The sequence below is a fragment of the Lagopus muta genome, chromosome 7, assembly GCF_023343835.1.
Source record: "Lagopus muta isolate bLagMut1 chromosome 7, bLagMut1 primary, whole genome shotgun sequence".
In the NCBI taxonomy this organism is placed as follows: domain Eukaryota; kingdom Metazoa; phylum Chordata; class Aves; order Galliformes; family Phasianidae; genus Lagopus; species Lagopus muta.
This window is the reverse complement of record NC_064439.1, coordinates 28,435,363-28,454,191: the sequence shown is the minus strand read 5'-3', so window position 1 is coordinate 28,454,191 and position 18,829 is coordinate 28,435,363. Positions and strand designations below refer to the sequence as shown.

The following is an 18,829-nucleotide window of genomic DNA, read 5'->3' as shown; positions in this document are numbered from 1 at the left end:
GGGCTTGATATAGGACATAATATTCATTTCTCTTTATTTTGAAATGATCAGTACTACCCATTTCCTATGTGGTATCAATCTCCATCAGCTTAACTCTGTACTCGAGTATATCCAATTTCTTGGGTTTTTCTGCAAGACTTTGATGAAGCAGGTTTCCACCATGAGAATCCTGAAAAGAGTATCAAAATCTATCACTCTCCAAGACAGGCACTGTGAGCAAATGTTCTGAAATTCTCAAAAATTGGAAAAAAAATCTGAACATTCTGAAACGATTTAAGTGAATTGTCATGAAACACTTCGGTTTAGCATAGTATATTCTAGGTCTGGCGGTCTCTGAAGTGTATAAATCAAATTAATGTTTTCAGATTCTCTTTTGGACAATATTCTGCTTTACCTTATTATGAAATTCCTTATATAATCATATCTGATAAGAAATAAAGGCTGGTAATTTGTCATCAGAGCCTCCAGAATTATGAGAAGCAAGATATTGTATAGGGATAGGGAGATCTGTGCACATAGTACTGAAAAAAGCCTTACATTGGGATGTTTGTCTTTCTCAGTGACACAAAATATGACTTAGAACAATTAATTGATCAGGAATGTATTTAATACAATATGGTGAAGAAGTAAGAGTTTGTATTGTCCATTAAAAGGGAATATTTTCACTGGAAGAAGAAAAATAGGAAGATGTTTTGATCTGATTAAGACTAAGAACCTAAAATAGCTATCATATCTTTACACTCTGGCAAAATATAAATAGTTAATCCTTATCCGTAAGATAAATTGTTATGAATATATATATTTTTATTTTAATAAGCTATTTTATTTATTATTATTTAATAAGCTATATTTTATTTTAATAAGCTATTATACAAATATATCCTTCCTAAATTGTGAAAATTTGAATAATTTGTCCTCAGGGAAATAAACACTTTTAGAAATCTGAACACACGCAAACTGTTGTCAGTAGCTGTATGTCCAGGTGGAGGCTGGTCATGAATGCTGTCCCCCCTCTTTGGACCAGTGCTCTTCAATATCTTTCTCAATGACACAGACAGTAGGATTCAGTGCCCTGTCAGCAAGTTGGCAGATGACACCAAGCTGAATAGCACAGCTGATAAAATAGAAGGAAAGAATGCCATCCAGAGGGACCTAGACAGGCACGAAAACTAGGCCTATGTGAACCTAATGAGGTGCCACAAGACCAAGTGCAAGGTCCCAGGCATGTACAGACCAGGAGAAGAACTTGTTGAAGGCAGCCCTGTGGAGAAGGACTAGGGGGTCTTGGCAGACAAAGAACTGGACAAAGCCAGCAGTGCGTATCCACAGCCTGAAAGGCCAACTCTATCCTGGGCTGCATCAAAAGAGGAATGGCCAGCTGGGAGAAGGAGGTGAGTGTTTCCCATGTGCTCTGCCCTCATGAGGCTTTGCATGGGATACTGTGTCCATATCTGAGGACCCCAGCAAAAGAAGGATGCAGAGCTGTTGCAGCAAGTCTGTAGAATCCTACATTGTGATTCTATAAAAGAAAAAAGAAAGAGATACTTCTTTACTGAGCCTATTAGAAAGTTAGCAGTTGTAGCAGACACGTCTGTATTTTTGTCTTTCGATAGAATTTCAACCCAAAGTGTGGAAATAACTGAAGCCAGATTACTCCTGCAGGTGAAGTAAATAGATCTGACATGAGCAACAAAAACAGACAAAGCAAATTACTTTCAAGTGTATATTCTTTTATCTAAAATAAGCAGTCCACCTACTTCTTTGTTGTTTTAAACACAACTCTTCCCTTGAAGAGAAGTTTTGCTCCCTGAAGTTTAAACACAAAGAATAAAAACTGATTACAAAAGACAACAAATTTTACAAATGTACCTAAAGGACATGTTCACAGTGCCTTGGGGGAAAATGAAAAAATAAGAGCAAATAGTAAATTTTTTCTAGATGTTCCTAAATTGTCATGAGTTTTTCAGTAAGAGGTGAAGGCTTTAACTTAATTTGCTGAACTCCCAAAAAAACTTCTTTCACTTAAGAAAAATCTTCCCAGTTCCTCTGTTTTCTTTCGCATCTCAGAAGGGAAGTTGAGGTATAACTTCTTAGATAGGTAAAGAGAAAATTCATAAAGCAGTTATGATTTCACTAAGTAAACCTGTCTAAGACTTTCACTGAACTTCCTGATAAAGCCAAGGATGTTCCCAGTAACAGTTAAGTGCATGCCATGGCCAGGTTCAGCTGCTGCTCCCCTTTTTTGTCCCTTTGTGCTCTTTGTTCCACTCCAGTCAGTGAAGGTAATTTAATTCATATTGAAATAACTCAGATTCAAGCATGGCCTAAACAAATGTGTTTATTCTGTCTCACAGAATTGAAGGAAATTCCATTCCTCTTTTTTTTTGTTTTTGTTTTTTTTTTTGTTTTTTTTTTGTTTGTTCTGTCATTTCTTTTAGCAACATCTGCACAGTACAATCAATAGTTAACTTCTCACAGATAATCTCCACCTCTTCCCCCTCTCCCAGCTCCTCTTCCAGCCACTCCTCCATCACCATTTTTAAAGGCTTACTACAGTGCTGCAGTAACAGTAAGTATCATTTACAGCACAAGACTAATCCTTTATAACTGCTTAACTGATAGGTCCTGTGGCAGGTTTGTAAAATGTAGCTGATTCAGACATCTGGGTTGATTCATAACTTTTCAAAACATAAGCACTTTTCAAAAAGTGTTGACCAAACATTTTTCCTACTTTCCTCACTGAATAATGTTAAAAAGTGAAGACAAGGCAGATGAACCATGCTTTCTTTTGCTATGTGAGTGATAAGAAACAGTCCTCTTCCCCAAATAAATTCAGTTTACTGTCATCAAGCATCTAAAATTGAAAGTAAATACTAATAAATACAATGACAAAATTACACCACATTGTTTTGTTTATGTCACAGGTTAAAAGCTCTTCTGCAAAGGTCTGCTTTGCTTCTGCTGTTGTGCAGTACTTTAACGTGCATGTCTAATTGCACTGTGTGCCTGATTTTAATTTGGTCATTAACTAGACAAAATTAAACAGCTTCAAAATGAAGGTTTAAATATCAGCCTGATAAGCATATGATGCTATGAATTCAGACAGAAAATCTTAGCTTGAACGTTTGCACATAGATCTAATAGGAAAGTAGAAAGATGAATGAACTCATCTTGCATACAAGTTTCTCTGTCATCAAAGTATAGCCATCAATTTTAAGATATGTTATGACACCATTTGATCGTGCCTGAGGGCTATCAAAGAGTGAAGCCCTGCTTCACTATGTCTAGCACCTATACAAATGCAGATACACACTTCCTGTAAAGTTTACCGAAAACACAGAGGAAGGGAAGACCGAAGGTAGAGTTAGAGGAACTAGCAAAAAAAATTGTTTGTGCTGTGTGAAAGCTGCACTTTCATGTTAGTTTCTGTATTGATTAGAAAGAGCTAAATTAAATGTGGGAGGGGTGTGGAGGGGGAGAGTTTTGAAAAGTGTTAAAGGGAAAAGGACAGAAAAGGAAGTGTGAAATAAAGATAAGGATAAAACATGAAGGTGAAGAGCCAGTCATTCATTACAGGAGAAACTGTAACCAAATCTGGGAGCATTATCTGAATGGGAGTCCCCAATTTGGCTCTTACGGATATACATGAAAGCTGGGCACTCGGCTAGACATTTGTCTGCTTCCCTAAAATTCCAAGAAGAGAGAGGAAAAGAACCTTGTAGATGTCAAATCTCAGTGGCACCAGAGCTGGGTTCTCTTCTGCACTGAGTTCTCCCTGGTGATGCTGGGCATGGAGGCCGTGCTCACCTTCCATGGTGCCCTGAGAGGTGCAAGGTAGAAAGAACAGGAGAAAAAAAAAAACAAAAAAAAACCCACCTGAATTAAAACACACAGCAGATGTGTGTAACTATAAATAAATTCAGAGAGTAAAGGTATGTCAAAGCTTGGGTAAAATAAATTAAATTCTTTTACACTACACACAAAAACCACTCTTTTGTACAATTCTGTTACGCTGCTCTTTCAAGACAGAAGGATTTTCTAAATGCAATAATTCAATATGAAATAGATAAAACACAGCAAACAAGTTAACACCCTGTGTACAGTTGTCTGAAAATTCCTGCAATGAGATGATCACATACATCATTACATGTTGCTGACTCATTGCTGGAACAAGAGAAAATAATTTCCCTTCAGGGACATTAATAGCTTATCTGTTCTCTCTCATCTGCAAACTGAAACAATAATAACTTTGAAATCATAGCAAATGATCTCCACCTGTGGCACTGATGAAATACTGAAGAGAATCTGTCCAGGTGAAATGTAGAGGTGCAACTGCGAAATAAAAACATCTGTCTGGAAAAGTCTGTATGGGGCTTTGTTTGAAGAGGGTAAACATAAGGACAATGTTCAGTCAGTTCCTGTAGCGGAAAATAAAGAATACTAAAATGTACAGATATGCTGTAGCCAAGAAGAAAAAATTAGATGTCTTCTGTTTGATTTTGGCATCTACAAGGAACAAGAAGTTCCTTTTCTGTGTAAGTTTCTCTTCTTAATAACTTCCTAATCTCCCAAGGTATCATTTTTTATTTTGCTCCTTAATTGAGGAAGTAGAAGCAAAAAAATTAGAACAATATATTGCAAAATATCACAACAGAAAGATACTGTTCTAGAGACGGATTAGTCTGTAAAAGCAGAAACTGTACTTCTGAAATTTAAGTGTCTGGATAAGCACTTACGGTATTTAACAATATGTAAATGCTGAATACAAATGTTTGGGTTACAAATACAAATCTTACAACATTTTTCTTACAATTGCTCCAGAGTAAGTGAAACTTCACTTTGGCTCAAACTGGGACTGTCCAATTCTCCTGAGTAATTCTGAACTATACTGGATTGCTGAGACATACAGTGCCAACCACTCCCACCAGCTCTGGGCACCTTCAGCAAAAATTGATAGGGTGAAAGCCAGCTCCTAACTCAGGGTCTCATTTCAGTTCTGTCTTAACACTGTTTTAACTTCCTCGTCCCAGGAAAGTGTCTCAGTATAGGTGCTTACATTCCCTGTACAGCCTGTGAATGGAGACCCAAGAAGGAAGGCCCAATCCACATATCCCAGTTTTTTTCTATCTCTTTGAGCATACAGACAATTTTAAAGAACTCCAGTTAATTTTTGATAGATAACTAAAGACATAAAAATAAATTTTAGGCATGTCAACCTGTACATGAGCCATCTTGCCTAGCTTTCTTCTGAGAGTAAATATGTAAAGAAAACAGCACAAGCACAGCCTGTTTCTACAGTAAGCTAATAAACGCTAATAAATTATTAGAGAAGTTTTGCTGAAGGGAAAAAGAGAGGGGCAGAACATGTTTTCCAAAATAGCACTCACAAACACATTTTACATTATTACATTTAAAAAGAAAAAGTCTGGGGAATAGAATTAGAGCCTATGAACTCCAGTTTCTTCTTCTCATCCTTCCTCAATATCGAGGACCCTAATTGATTTCCAATGATTCTCCACAAGCACTTCTGGTCCAGCTTCAAAGGAAAAAATGGAAAGATGAAGAAACTGTGCTAGGGCCTGATAGTTTGGACAGTCTTGTAAGGTGTGAGGTCAGTCCTTCATAGGCTACAATAAAGCCTGGAACCCATGACACTTATTCAGTGATACAGTTACAACACTAGATTACTGTATAAGCTGTAGCCCAGATGCCAAAATGTCAATTTTAGCTGTAGGTTGAATGTATCTACCTTTTCAGGGTGATAGGTAGCATCTGAATTCAGTTTCCTATCCATCCAATGCTGGATCATGTTTGTGCCTAGAAGCAGGTGTCTACATCCCAGTAAGAGGCACGTCTTCATACATACATGCAAAAAAATCACAGTTTTATGTCCATATAATTTTAATCTTTTGAAAAACTGGCTGTAAAAGTCATTGGAAGTAGATGGTTTATGTTGCTCTCTGAAATGTGAATGTATCCTAAAATATTTATTCAATTTAGACCAGGTTAGATCTATCTTCTAATATATAGATTTAGCATTAAACAGTTATTAGACCTTAAATACATGGGGAAAAATAGTACTTACAGTAATGTTACTGATAGAAATAGATCTGGAGTCTGCAGCATAAACAGACATTCTATTTTTTTTATTAATCCAGCTCTGTGAGGATTTAGATGCCTATAACACATGGAGGAGTTATCTGCTATTGGGAGAACTAATCTCAGTAGTTCAAGAAAAGTAACAGATGAAGCTGCAGTGGTGTGATTTCTAGGACAGCTGAAGCTCCATAATGTACAAAAATGCTACACCGAGTGGCTGGTGGTGTGTATCAGGAATCAGCAAAAATTTAGGCAGCTGACCAAAGTCAAGCTTCGTTACTCAGCCTTTGAATCAACATAACTTCACCCTTACTGCTAATTTCAGGCACAGTTGTCTGGGGCTTTACCAATGGGGAATTTTGGGCTTCAGTTTTCCTTATGGTCATTGAGGTGGATAATGACTCTATATGTACGTAATGAACCTATATATTTATATGTAAACACACACACACTAAGTAGATAGCTTTACTGTTCTCTTTAGCAACCTGTTATTTCCTGCTTTCAGTTGTGGCACTGTCTAAATTTGAGGGAGTTCCTAGCTGTTCACGTTAGAATATGCTATCATTTTATATTGATTGATTATAGAAATCTATTTTTTTCCACAGTAAAAGACAGTAATCCATTTTTCTGTATGGCATGCTGTACAGCATGTGCTTGCAGGGTATGAGCTCCTGTAAGCTTAGCAAATGAAATCCAGACCTCCTTGAAATGTACTGAACTCAGTGGTTCTGCTGCTGGCCACCAAAAGTTCATACTTTTACCTTCATTTTCTAGGTTTTTTTTGTTTTGTTTTGTTTTGTTTTTCCTACAAAGAAGAAGGGCATCCTTTAATGCTGAATGATTTTAGCTGAAAGAAGTAAAAAATGTATTTAAAATTCCTGTTTTCATAGCATTAGGAGATCTACTAATAATCTGACTACTAGCACACACTTGTGAACGCTGTTAAGTGTTCATCTTCATCGATCATCTTAAAACCATTATAATTTTAGAATCTGGAAACAAAACCTAAAAATCAGCAAAAATCTAATAATTATTCATTGATGACTCAGTGTGTCATTTATCCCCCATTTGTTACCAGGAGAACTTGACACCCACTTCCTACCACAACATCACTACAACCAAAACAGCATTAGTCACAATATTGCTTTGCTGCTATGACTGCTATTGTCTGTGAAAATAACTGGGTAGAACAGGTTTTCTTGACATCGTCATTAAGTTCTACAGTTCTGAGTTATCAGGAGCCAGCTAGAAATCACATTAGAAAATGACAACATGATCTGCAGTTTCCAATCTGTCTTCTGCAAAACTTTTAAATTGGTTCTGCTAAGTGACTTGAACTATACCACACTCTGCACCTTCATTTGTGTAAAGTGGTTGATGGGTTTTTACTGAACCTTCTGACTGAAGTTATTTTTGAAGTTTTTACTGAATTTTCTTGACTGCTGAAACCACTAGAACAAGAAATAGCTCAGTACTAGGAAGTAATATTCTGGTTTGTAAAAAATGTTCTGAGTTTTGGGTTTTTTTTTCTGTTTTGTCTTGTTTTGTTTTGTTTTTTTAATGTCATTTACATCCCAACTAGATTAAATCAATGAACTGTAAACCTCTTATTCACTAATAGTGAGACCAGCTTTCTTGTCAACAAAAAAAAATCACAAAATTGTAAGGGTCGGAAGGGACCTCTCGAGATCACCTAGTTCAACTCCCTATTATAGTGGGTTCCCTACAGTATGTCACATAGGAAAGCATCCTGGTGGTTTTGAGTAACTCCAGAGAAGGAGGCCCCATGACTTTTCTGGGCAGCTTGTTCCAGAGCTCTATCACTCTCAAAGTAAAGATGTTTTTTCTCATGATCTTATGAAACTTTCTGTGCTCCAGTTTGTGCTCATCACCCCTTGTTCTGTCAGTGGGCATCCCATCCTATAGATAATAGTAGGCACTGATAAGATCTCTTCTCAGTTTTCTCCAGGCTGAACAGTCCCAGGTCTCACAGCCTTTCCTCATAAGGGAGATGCTCCAGGTCCATATTGATCTTTGTGGCCACCCACTGGACTTTCGCTAGAAGTTCCCTATCTTGATCTGAGGATCCCAGAATTGGACACAAAGCTCCAGATGTGGCCTCACCAGGGTAGAGCTATTCATGCTCTTTTTAATGCACCCTGGGATACCACGGCCCTTCTTGGCCACAAGGGCACACCACAGATTTATCTGCTCCAAAGACAGGGATCTGAAGTGGCATCCAAAATACTTTAATTGATCTGTTTTGGGCTCTGACAACTATCTCCAAAGAAAACATTTTGCTAAAACTTTCTGGCTTGGTATGTTGAAGACATTTTATACTGGTCCTGTACATGTTGAATTTTATAAGTTATTCTGAAGTCATGCATATACTTTAGACTTACCTGTAAATCACTTAGTGATCTCCTTTTTCTTTTCCAGACAGGTCTGTCTATCTCTGTAAAAGAATAAGTAAGACTGATGAAAAGTAGTTTCTTAATAAACAATGACAAAAACAAACATTTTACAAACCACGTTTTTGTAAGAAATTACCTTACCATAGTATTGCTTTAATGTATAATTTCTGTTTTAGAGCTCCTGTTCTCATTGTTGGCTAAGGTTTGCAAATTACTAGATAGACTTGCATGACAATTCTTTGTCACATAGAAAATGTGTCTTGAAATCTCTTTCTGTGTCAGCACAGAACGAACTCATTGAAATTAAATGGCAAAGAAACTCAGAAAACTCAGCACCCTACTTGGAAGAACTTTTACTGTAAACTTGGTATTTGAGAATTCTATACTAGAAATCTATACTGTTTCAATTCACAGTGAGGTGAGAAAATCTTTGTGGGGAAAAAGAAAAAAAGAGAAATGTAATTTAAACTTCTGTCTTCCAAGAGGAGAGTAAAACCTACTCTCCAGGCTAAGCTATGCACAGTGACATGCTCTCACTGGAAATTCTACTTGCTCTCAGCCTCCTTGCCAAATCAAAACTCCTTTTGTTTCTGTGTAGTTTTTTTTGTTTGTTTCTTCTTTTTTTTACAGGAAGAAGTTTTAGCAAACCAGATACAAGGCTAAATATGGTGGCTTTCGTCCAGTGAAACACTTCCTCCTTAACTCTAGGTAATGACTTCACTCTCCCTGTTCCAAACACTTGAGATTATGTAGAGTGTTCCATTAACATTGGTGCCATAATAAGACAGGAACTTAATGATAATGCACTTAGAGACAACCAACCTGTTATGATTCAAAACAACCATGAATACCATGCTTCAGGAATTCATTACTGTTACACTGTATTGGTTTAAATTGGGGAAAAAAAAAAAAAAAAAAAAAAAAAAAAAAATTGAGAAAATTACTAGGGAAATATTTCTGGAACTTTCTGTTTATACTTTTCCCCCATTCACTAAGAATTAAAAATCATGGGTATTTATGAAAGCAAACTGCATTTCAACAAGAAACAGTACACATCTGTAACTCTTAAGTATATCAGAATATAATAAATATGAGGGCCACATGAAGGCCTGGGATGTTCATTTGTCTTATATAACCTGTGTCAATAATTTTCCTGTAATCTTATATCTGTATGCCTATATGTGCATATACAAATAAATACATAGTGAAATATTTCCACAAAAGGCTTCACTGCCTGCTTTTGGATTTAGCACTTCTTATCTGAAAAATAAGAAAATGCTTACTTCCTCTCTTTTTTGAAGTCTAAGTCCACTTGATATAAAAGGAATGATCCAGAATAATAATAAACAATAATAGATACATAGATAATAAAGAAGAATAAATAGACTAGATAGGTATTTCCAAAGTGGGATAAAAAGTTACAGGAAGGTCAGGTCATATCAATTTCTGGCCTCTGGTGCCAGAAAAGTTACTTTTATTAACTCTGTGTAGCTAGACAGGTAAGGGCCAATGTCTGAAGCTGGAGTCATCTTCCAAGGTGCTGAGATAGAACATTTTTCCACACAATTTATGTGTTTATCTCCAAAACTATGTACGTTAAGATACTCCTTTAATTGATCAGGAAACCAAGGAAAAGAGTATTTGCCCAACCCCAGAGTAGATTAAGAACCAGCATTATGGAAACCAGTGGTTTTCATCCAGGTTTTGGCTGACATGTTCAGGACTTTGGGTCTCTGCTACACAGGTACTGACAACGAGTGAAGAACATGTGGCAAACCAGTGAGAGCCCCATGTGAGAGACCTGGAGTCAAAGCTGGAGCAGAGCCTTTTAGTAACTTGGAGAGAGATGCTGAGAGAAAATATAGACTTCAAAGACCCAGTATGTTGCCAAATGAGCAAAAAGGAACCCAATTATTACTGCAAATGTGGCCAGCAGGCTCAGTGGTCCAGCTGGATGCCAAACTTGCTTTATATTCAAACTCCCTTGAAGCCTCCACGTGTCAAATATTAAGCATATTTTAGATAACTGATTTTTAAAACAAATGGAAACTTTAACTAATTCACCTGAAATCAATTGGATTCAGCAAAACAAAGGCTTTACTGTAATTCAGAACCTGGAAACATTCTACATTAGGTAAGTAGTCCATTCAATCTTTGGTAAATCACATATTTTTTTTATCATTGTTTTCTTCCAAAGAAAGATACTTGCACTCATAGAAATAAGGATTAAGCAGGATTTAGTACTTCTGAGTGAACAGGCCACACTCTGAGTCCTCTCAATAATATTTGCATGCTCAAAAGGGAGAGTGAATAGTACATTCCTGTTGTGAAACGTTCCCTCACTTACTGCTAGGAAGAATGCCTTGGTTTGGTGTTTTGTTTGTTTTTGTTGTTGTTTCATTTTCCAAGATTAAGCACTGTAAATGCAACTATAAAATACTAAAAATTTCTTTCTTGCTTTTTGAGTTAAGGACTGTTTTCTGAGGTAAGGACAATTTCTAGTTAAAGTGATAATGATGTGGCATTTGTCTCAATGAGGCTTACTTATATATTCCACACGATCGAGGCAACATCATTATTGTGTAATGGTCTTCTATAGGCCTAGCTTTGTTTGTTTGCCAGGCTGCGTAAAAACTCATTAACCCATTTCTGATCTACAGAAATGCTTGATGGTTACAGTCAGACCTGGTAACCCTTCAATGGCCTCGTTTTTTAAAAAAAGATCATTGGTCTCTTTCATCTTCCCAAATTCTGGAATGTAGAAGAAGTTACCTTTAAGGTTCTACTTCTGCAGCCTTATCAACATTACAACAATCTGTACCACTACTGAAAAACAGGAGGGCCAATGCACTTCCCTGTGCAGCTCTAGTCTTTGTGTGACTGCTTCACGTGCTGCATCAGAGCTTTGGGCTGCCTGATAGTGCTCAGCTGAGAACAAGAAAAAACAAACCCAACAGCATGCATTTCATCTGGACAAAAGCATACAACTGCAATCTTAGCAGAGCTGATGCTGACTGAAACATAGGGCAGCCTCAAATTTTCCCAAAATAGACTGAACACTAGCTTACTCCCCTGCCAGCCCCAGAAATGCACCTCTGGCTCCAGCCGTGCACAGAGCACCTCAACAACGACCCAGATAAAATGAGTGGCTATGTATATCTGGACTGATATGCATATATGGGTAGATAGCCATCACTCTCAGTGTGGAACTACATAGTATAGGTGGTTGAAGGCATTCATGTTGCTACCTGCTATAGATCTCTGCTTTTACATTTCAGAAATGTTTGCTCACTTTGAAATGTTTCAGAGGATTGAAAATAACGATCTTTTGTCCCTACACCACTTCACTCCAAAAGGAAAAGCACAACAGACAGGCATTTTCAAGGTTTCCCAAGTAAAAGTTACGTTGTATTGCTCACTGTTACATAATCATGGTTGAAACGAACGTTGTTTTTTTTTTTTTTCCTTGGGTAACTAAATCCATTCTTTGAACTCCAAGTGTTGGTATGCATTAAAGTCAGAAGAATATCAAAAGTTCAATGCTTGAAGGCATGTCTCCCTTTTTAGGCAGTGCTCAGGTCTTGAACTTTGGAAGAAAAAACTGTATTTTTCTAATACTGCTATGACTACATCTGCAGCTGTCAGGACATCTATATCCAATAGCCCAAAAGGCATTTTGAAAAGAGTTAGATCCAATTTTTAATGTGAAAGAAAAAGCTTAGTCCATTTTATTTATTCCCTTTAACCTCCATACACATTCTCCTTTTCTCTTACAGTACCAAAAAGGATGTTAACACTATCTACAACATCATTTCTAACACAAAGTATGAATTCTTGCTGTAGGGTTGTATGTGGAATATATTTCCTCTATTCTTATGCCGGGGTTCACTAAAATGATTCAAGAGCATCCACTAATGCAACATGTATTGGGGAAAAAAAAAATACAATATTTATGTGTTGCTTCTAAATAATAGAAAGAGTAAAATAAATAATCAAAGTTAAAACCAAAACAAAACAAAAAAAAAATCAGTACCTCTAAGTCACTTAATAGCTTAATCCAAACCATAATTTCTACTGGATATTGCTGAGATCCCTGCTTCTGTAAAATGTACCGTATTGTACACCAGTTTTGAAATTAAATATATATACATATGTTACAAAGTATCTTCAGTTATCACAACTGATAAGTTCTATGTCTTGTGTTTAAAAGGGGCTTCCAAAAATGGAAAGATTCTTAGTACTCTAACACTGAAGGAGGGGTTAAGTCATTCTTTGAGTAAAGGCTCTTCACAGAGAATTATTATAAAATATTTTGCAGATACTTGCTTTTTTTTCTGATGTCTACTTCTTAATATTAAGTGATAAAAATTTTATCTGGTGAGGAGATATGATCTCAGTGTAACCTAGATGAATATAGACTGGCTGCTCTCAGTGCTAGCACATGTAATGAACGTGACTCAGTCACAGGCAGTTGCCAATTGAACGGTTGGATGCTTTGGTGGTGTGACCACTAAATCTGAAAAGGCTAAAAGAAAAAGAAAAGTTGGTAAGGTGAAAAAGTTCAAGACAAAGGTATCATTCATTGATGATGTTAAGTCACTCCTCATGCAAGAAAAATTAAATGTTCCAGCTAACTCTGTAGTTAAAATAGATTTTCAAAGTAATAAGTTAGATTTTTAAAGAAATGCCACAGAGGCTCCAAAGAATTTCCTTTGGACCATTGGTATTGGAGTTGGACCTTAGGTGATGGCCCAGCTTTAGCCGTACTCACCAGTTGCCCCAGAAAAGGCAGCCTATCCATGCTTTCTGATATTCTGCACTGTATTTTCAAGAATAGGCTAAGGATGTACAAATTCCATTATAGTGAAATATATTTCAATGCATGCTGGAGTAGTTCCTTCCAATTGACAGTTCGTTTTTGCCACTTTGCCCATACTGTGAATGTATTTTTTTGTTGTTGTTCATACAAAACTGGCCTCCCAAAGAGGTAATTGAGCAAATTGTGTTGCAACAACTGACCGACATAAGGAAACATAAATAAGTTCTTGAAAAGTCAAAGACCTAAAGTCTATTTGAATTAGTGTGCTGAAGAAATTAGATTTATATGTATCTCATGTTCCTTGGGCTTCTAACTGAATTAGTAAATGAGAACAATCTTCCCGTTTCATCCAAGTGAAACTATCTCGGGTAACACTGCTGTAGTGTAGGCTGCAGTTAGGTTAGGCAGTGGCTGGATATTTTTTCATTGTAACTAAATCATTTAGCCAACAGACATTGCTGTGGGATTTAGGAAAGATTAAACTTCTAGGATCCTGCCAAAAGCAATAATTAAAGTAACTACGATCTGCTTATGTAAACAACTGTCTTTTTTATTTTAACTGGGACCTTTGCCTTTTACTAGTGTCAAACAGAATAAGCTTCCAAGAGACACAACATTCAAGAGGTTCCCTCTAGAAATTGTATTTTCTGAAATGTTAACTCACCACATCATTTGCATACTCAGCCTATGCTAAGGCAAAACATCAAACTCTTGAGAATTATTTACTGAATGATAAACCAAGTTTTAAACAGAAAAATTCCTGAAATCACAGTGGAGCACAAGATTTTTAATATATCAGAAACATAAGAAGAAAAGGGAATAGCTATAATGAAAAAAAAAGATAAACTGAAGAAGAGGAAGAACAAACAGTAAACTTAAATTGTGCTGGGCCTCGAGTGCTCAGATACTCAATTTCTTGCCCTGTAAGTTATCTGGAACTGGTTGTTCATGAACATCAGAGACCTGTGAGACAAAGACTTTCTCCAGGATGAAACCCAGGTTGGAAGTAGGTTGGGTAGCAGAAGGCTTAGACCATACTGGAAACAGTAAGCTGTGTCCATGAGTAGCAAAGTGACCTCCTGGGGGGTATGTGCTCCCTTCCCATACCACACATAGGCTGCACAGACCTATTCTGAACTAGCCCTGAAAGTCCTGCAGCAGGAAAGCAAGGCAGGCAAATGTTTCCTGTCCTTCTCCCAGAATAAACATGTGAAGATAAGACTCCCAAAACTCTGAGTGTGTGTCCAGTCAAGAGAGGATTCTCATCTAAGAAAAGCAAGGACAAAGAACATGGTTTTTGTTGTGTCTGAATTATGTAGGGACTTGCATTATGCTTTCACAGAGAGTGGACCCTTTTTGCTCCTTTTTCCTCTCTAAGAAGTCCCAGACTCTGTATGTGACTTCCTGTACACCATAGCAAGCTCATAAGGGCTCCACGTCTACAGTTCCCAGTTTTATGTAGTTATTGGGTACTAATAGGAATTCAAGGATGTGGCCCATGACCTGTTACTTTTAGCATGTGTTTCATTTATGTTTCTACATTTCATTGCATTATTTTGGCAGGAAAATAAGGAAAATCTTGTGTCAGACTGCTGAAAATCCATTCCTAGCCACTGGCACACTCAACATTTATTTTTTCATCCTTTAAGTCCTGTTTTGAGGACAATTGTTTTAACTCTATTTTCCTATCCTTTAAGCAAATTAAAAACATTGTGTTAAAAGCAATGCCAGCAATGTTTTCCCTAATAGACTGATAGACATACAGAGTTTATTGGCATAATTAAAGGCAGACTGGTCTTAAAAACTAACTATTTCCACAGAGTCTGAGAGTCTGTCATCAAATTAAGAGGAAGCAGTAGAGGTATTTCATGATTCCTTTGTTGCGGACCTCTCCTCAAAATTCAGTTTCTAGCTAAGGCTTAACCTCTCTACAACGCTCAGTGCTAAGCAGGAGGGTTTAAGAAATTTTAAATTGAAGAGACCACCAACTACTTTTACATATTATGTTCTGGCTCCTTGCCAATTAAACTAGCAACATCTTAGATACCCTCATAACAGATAACAATCTTAAAGAGATTTACAAATGTAAAATGCAGTAAAAGGAAATCTAGATATTATTTTGTATGTCTTTCTATAGAGCTGATTACATTTTCTTTGCAATCAGTTACGCGCAGAAAAAAATCCTGATAGTTTATGTGAGATGTGCATTCACTAGGTGACCAATATCATACCTCTTCCCTTAACCTATGTTTAATTTGACACCAGCCTATCACTCTGCCAGAGATGGAGCCATGGAAGCCTTCACTTATTTGCCTGTGCTCTGAGAACTTTATATCACTAAATTTGATGCTTAACTACTATTTTCCATGCAGGCCATCTCTGACAGCCTGTGCACAGGTAGTCCTGCTATGTCTGGCTCAAACTGATCTTCAAAATATTAAGCAGTTAGGAAGAATGAGTGATTAAAAGCAGATTGCAGCTGGTCACTGCTAACATACAGCCAGCCATGACCAATAAGCTGAGCAATATATGGCAGCCATAACTTTTAGAAGTTTCCTGAGATAGGAAATGCATGCTCATCTGAGAAATTGTTTCTACTGTATTTGTTACAGGCGTAGGTGAAGGAGAATGACAAACAGGGAAGAATTTGCTGGGTTATAGCCAGTGCTGTTAATGTAACAGAGATTTAAGAATAGAGGACAAATGGTGCACTTCCATAAAGCCTTGTACCATGTTCTTTTGAAAAATATTGGGGGAAAGAAAAAAAAAAAAAAAAAAAGTGTTTTAATCATGTAGACACTGGCTGACTCTTAGAACTAATTTTGCAGATTTAAAGACAAATGAAGTACCACAGGCCTTAGAAGCATAAGCAGATGTTTTCAGAAGGGTTTTTTTTTCTTTGAATAAAAACAACACACAGTACTGTTCACTAGACCTCCATTATAATGCAAAACGTGGGCAATTGGTAGTTTTCCAGTGCCGAGGTTTAGACGCTAAAAGGTGCTATTGATGGGCAGTAATCATCAATATTTTTCATCTCAACCTACCTGACAGAGAGCATCTTAACAGAAGAGAGACACAGCACTGTTTTATGAAAGTGCCCTCAACCCACTTTACTCCATGTAACACAATAAAAAGCACAACAATAACAGAAGAGCAGCAAGATTCCAGGCTGCAGCAAATAAGGATTCTCTCAAATACAACAGCAGTTGTCACAGAAATAAAGGAAACAAACCACTTTCCTTCAGAAGGACTCACATACGCAGAAATCTCCAGAAAGATACTTTTGCCTCCATTGCCAACCCTTAAATGAGGTCTGGGAAGGGGTGGAACCTGTCTCCAATCCTTGCAGAATTGCACTCAGAAGCACTGCATGCACCTGAGCTCTCCTAGGTTGGCCCTGCTTTCCCACCAGGTGCTCAATCACTGGTTCAAGCTGTGACTTAGCAATTCCACTACACTCCAGGTCTGCATGGCTTCAAGCATATGTCATCACTAGGGCAATCAACTCAGATGATCATGATTATAATGCTCCTATCAGACAGCTGAGCTGCTATACTGCCTCTGCAATTGCATTTAATAGTTAAATATAAAGCTGCACTTTTTAGTAATTAGGCATGCATAGTTTATTCACTTAATGTTATAGATAGTAGGAACTTTCAGAGCAAGCAGCATTTCTTTTGGTGATAAGCTAAAACCTCCCTTTAGCCCCAGCTAAAAAACATCCCACAATACATGCCCCCCCCCCAAAAAAATCACAGTAAGTAGAAAGGTTCTAGCTTGTAGCTTGCTATCTATCAGCACAAAAAGGTGTGAAAACAAAGCAAAATTTGGATCAAAGGAGGCACGTTTACCTAGGTCAAGTTCATCAAGCCACTGCTGTAGTCTGTACATGAAATATGTGCTTATGAAATGCCAGTTACAAATAATGAATGGTCAAACATCTATCCTCTCTTTCACAAATGTCAGCCCCATGTCAGATCTCTGTCTCAAAACCTGGCTTAGAAATCAAAGGTGAGAGCATTCTTCCTGCTGATGTGTAGAAATGAACACTGCACTATTCAGAAATTGAAAGAACGTAACTCAGACCTTGACACATCATCACAACCCTAAGCGTTAGGTACTGGTGATCACATCATTATAGGAATGTTAAAGCAGCTTGTACAGGCAAGCAAAATGACATGACTTCAGGTTATATTAAATACTTCTGGGAACAAGAGGAATCATCCAACCAGTGGTCCACTAACCTGAGAATTTTGTGGCCAGTCAGCACTGCAGCCCTGCTACAAAAGGTGACTTATAAATTTCTATTATTTCAGCTTCAGTAAGTAAACATTTACTTACATATTCCCTGAAGTTGGCGAAGTCAGTCTCCCCAAGGGACATTCATAATCTAACTTATGAAAACAAAAAACATACCGATAAGAGCATAGCCATACTGATATCAGTGCCTTTAGTTAGCACAGTCCCTACCTTCTCTTTCACAGAGCTGCAGCCATTTGTAAGAAGACCAAGCTGAGCAGAGCTGTGAACTAAAATCATCAGAACATAACACAGCCAAAGTCAATTAACTGAGCCTAAGGAAGGTATGCTACAGCTACCAAAAGCACCAAAGAAAGGTATCATTGCCTTGCAATGAACAGCCTATGTATCAAAAACTCATGGTATTTCTTTGTGCAGATCCTATAAGCATTAGTTCAGATTAATGTAAGTGTTTAGTAGTTTGATGCCATTCTTACTAACTTCTTCTGCAATGTGCTAGGGGTCCCATGGCACAGGAGTGTGAGAGATCTCATGCTTTTTACCTGCTTTGGTTGCAGAACACCTTCAGTGCAAGTAGAACATTACCGGTAAGACTGGGAAGTCAGCTAACATGCCTATCTCTATTTACACATTAGGAAGGCTGGCTGGGGACAAGCTTGCCCATTTCACTGGCAGACTTCTCTTTTGTAACTTTCTGAAGGAAAACATAAAATCAAAGTGCTGGAAAACCCTATAGGAGGAAAAAACCCATACCATTAAGGTAATGAGTATTAGATAATGAAGAGCCATGTAACAATTCTGAACATTTTAAATATTTCCACATTCAATATTAAAATATGTTGAGTTTTCCTAGTTTAAAAAATATTTCAGTGGAGTACAGCAATGATTTCATTAGGGTGTCGAAGAAGCCTTCTATTGATTTTGACAAAAAAAGGCTGTTTTGACACAAATTACCCACTTCCACTTTTTAGAGCACGTTTTCATTCAAACCAGTACAGCTTTTCAGCCTTCTGGTTTCTCCTGAGTATTTTAAGCAGCAGTTCCCCCTGACCCATACTATTCTTGCAGAAGACAAATGGTATTGTGTGTGTGCATAAATCCCGTGCACAGTAGGAAAGTTTACCTCTAAGTGACCTTCAGCATTTCATGTAATAACCGTATTCTGAATGGATACACTTATTCTATCTGAAGTGACATCAACTAAACTTGAAATAAAGTAAAAGTAATTGCAGTA

At 37.3% G+C, this 18,829-nt stretch overlaps 1 long non-coding RNA gene across 1 annotated transcript; it reads right to left on the bottom strand.

The window, feature by feature from the left end:
* Positions 1-4,313: 4,313 nt before the first annotated feature.
* LOC125696250 (uncharacterized) lies at positions 4,314-17,732 on the bottom strand. Its single transcript, XR_007378247.1, has 3 exons — positions 17,677-17,732; positions 8,502-8,554; positions 4,314-4,418 (listed from the first exon to the last, which is right to left on the bottom strand). It is a non-coding gene; the product is annotated as an uncharacterized LOC125696250 (long non-coding RNA).
* Positions 17,733-18,829: the final 1,097 nt, after the last annotated feature.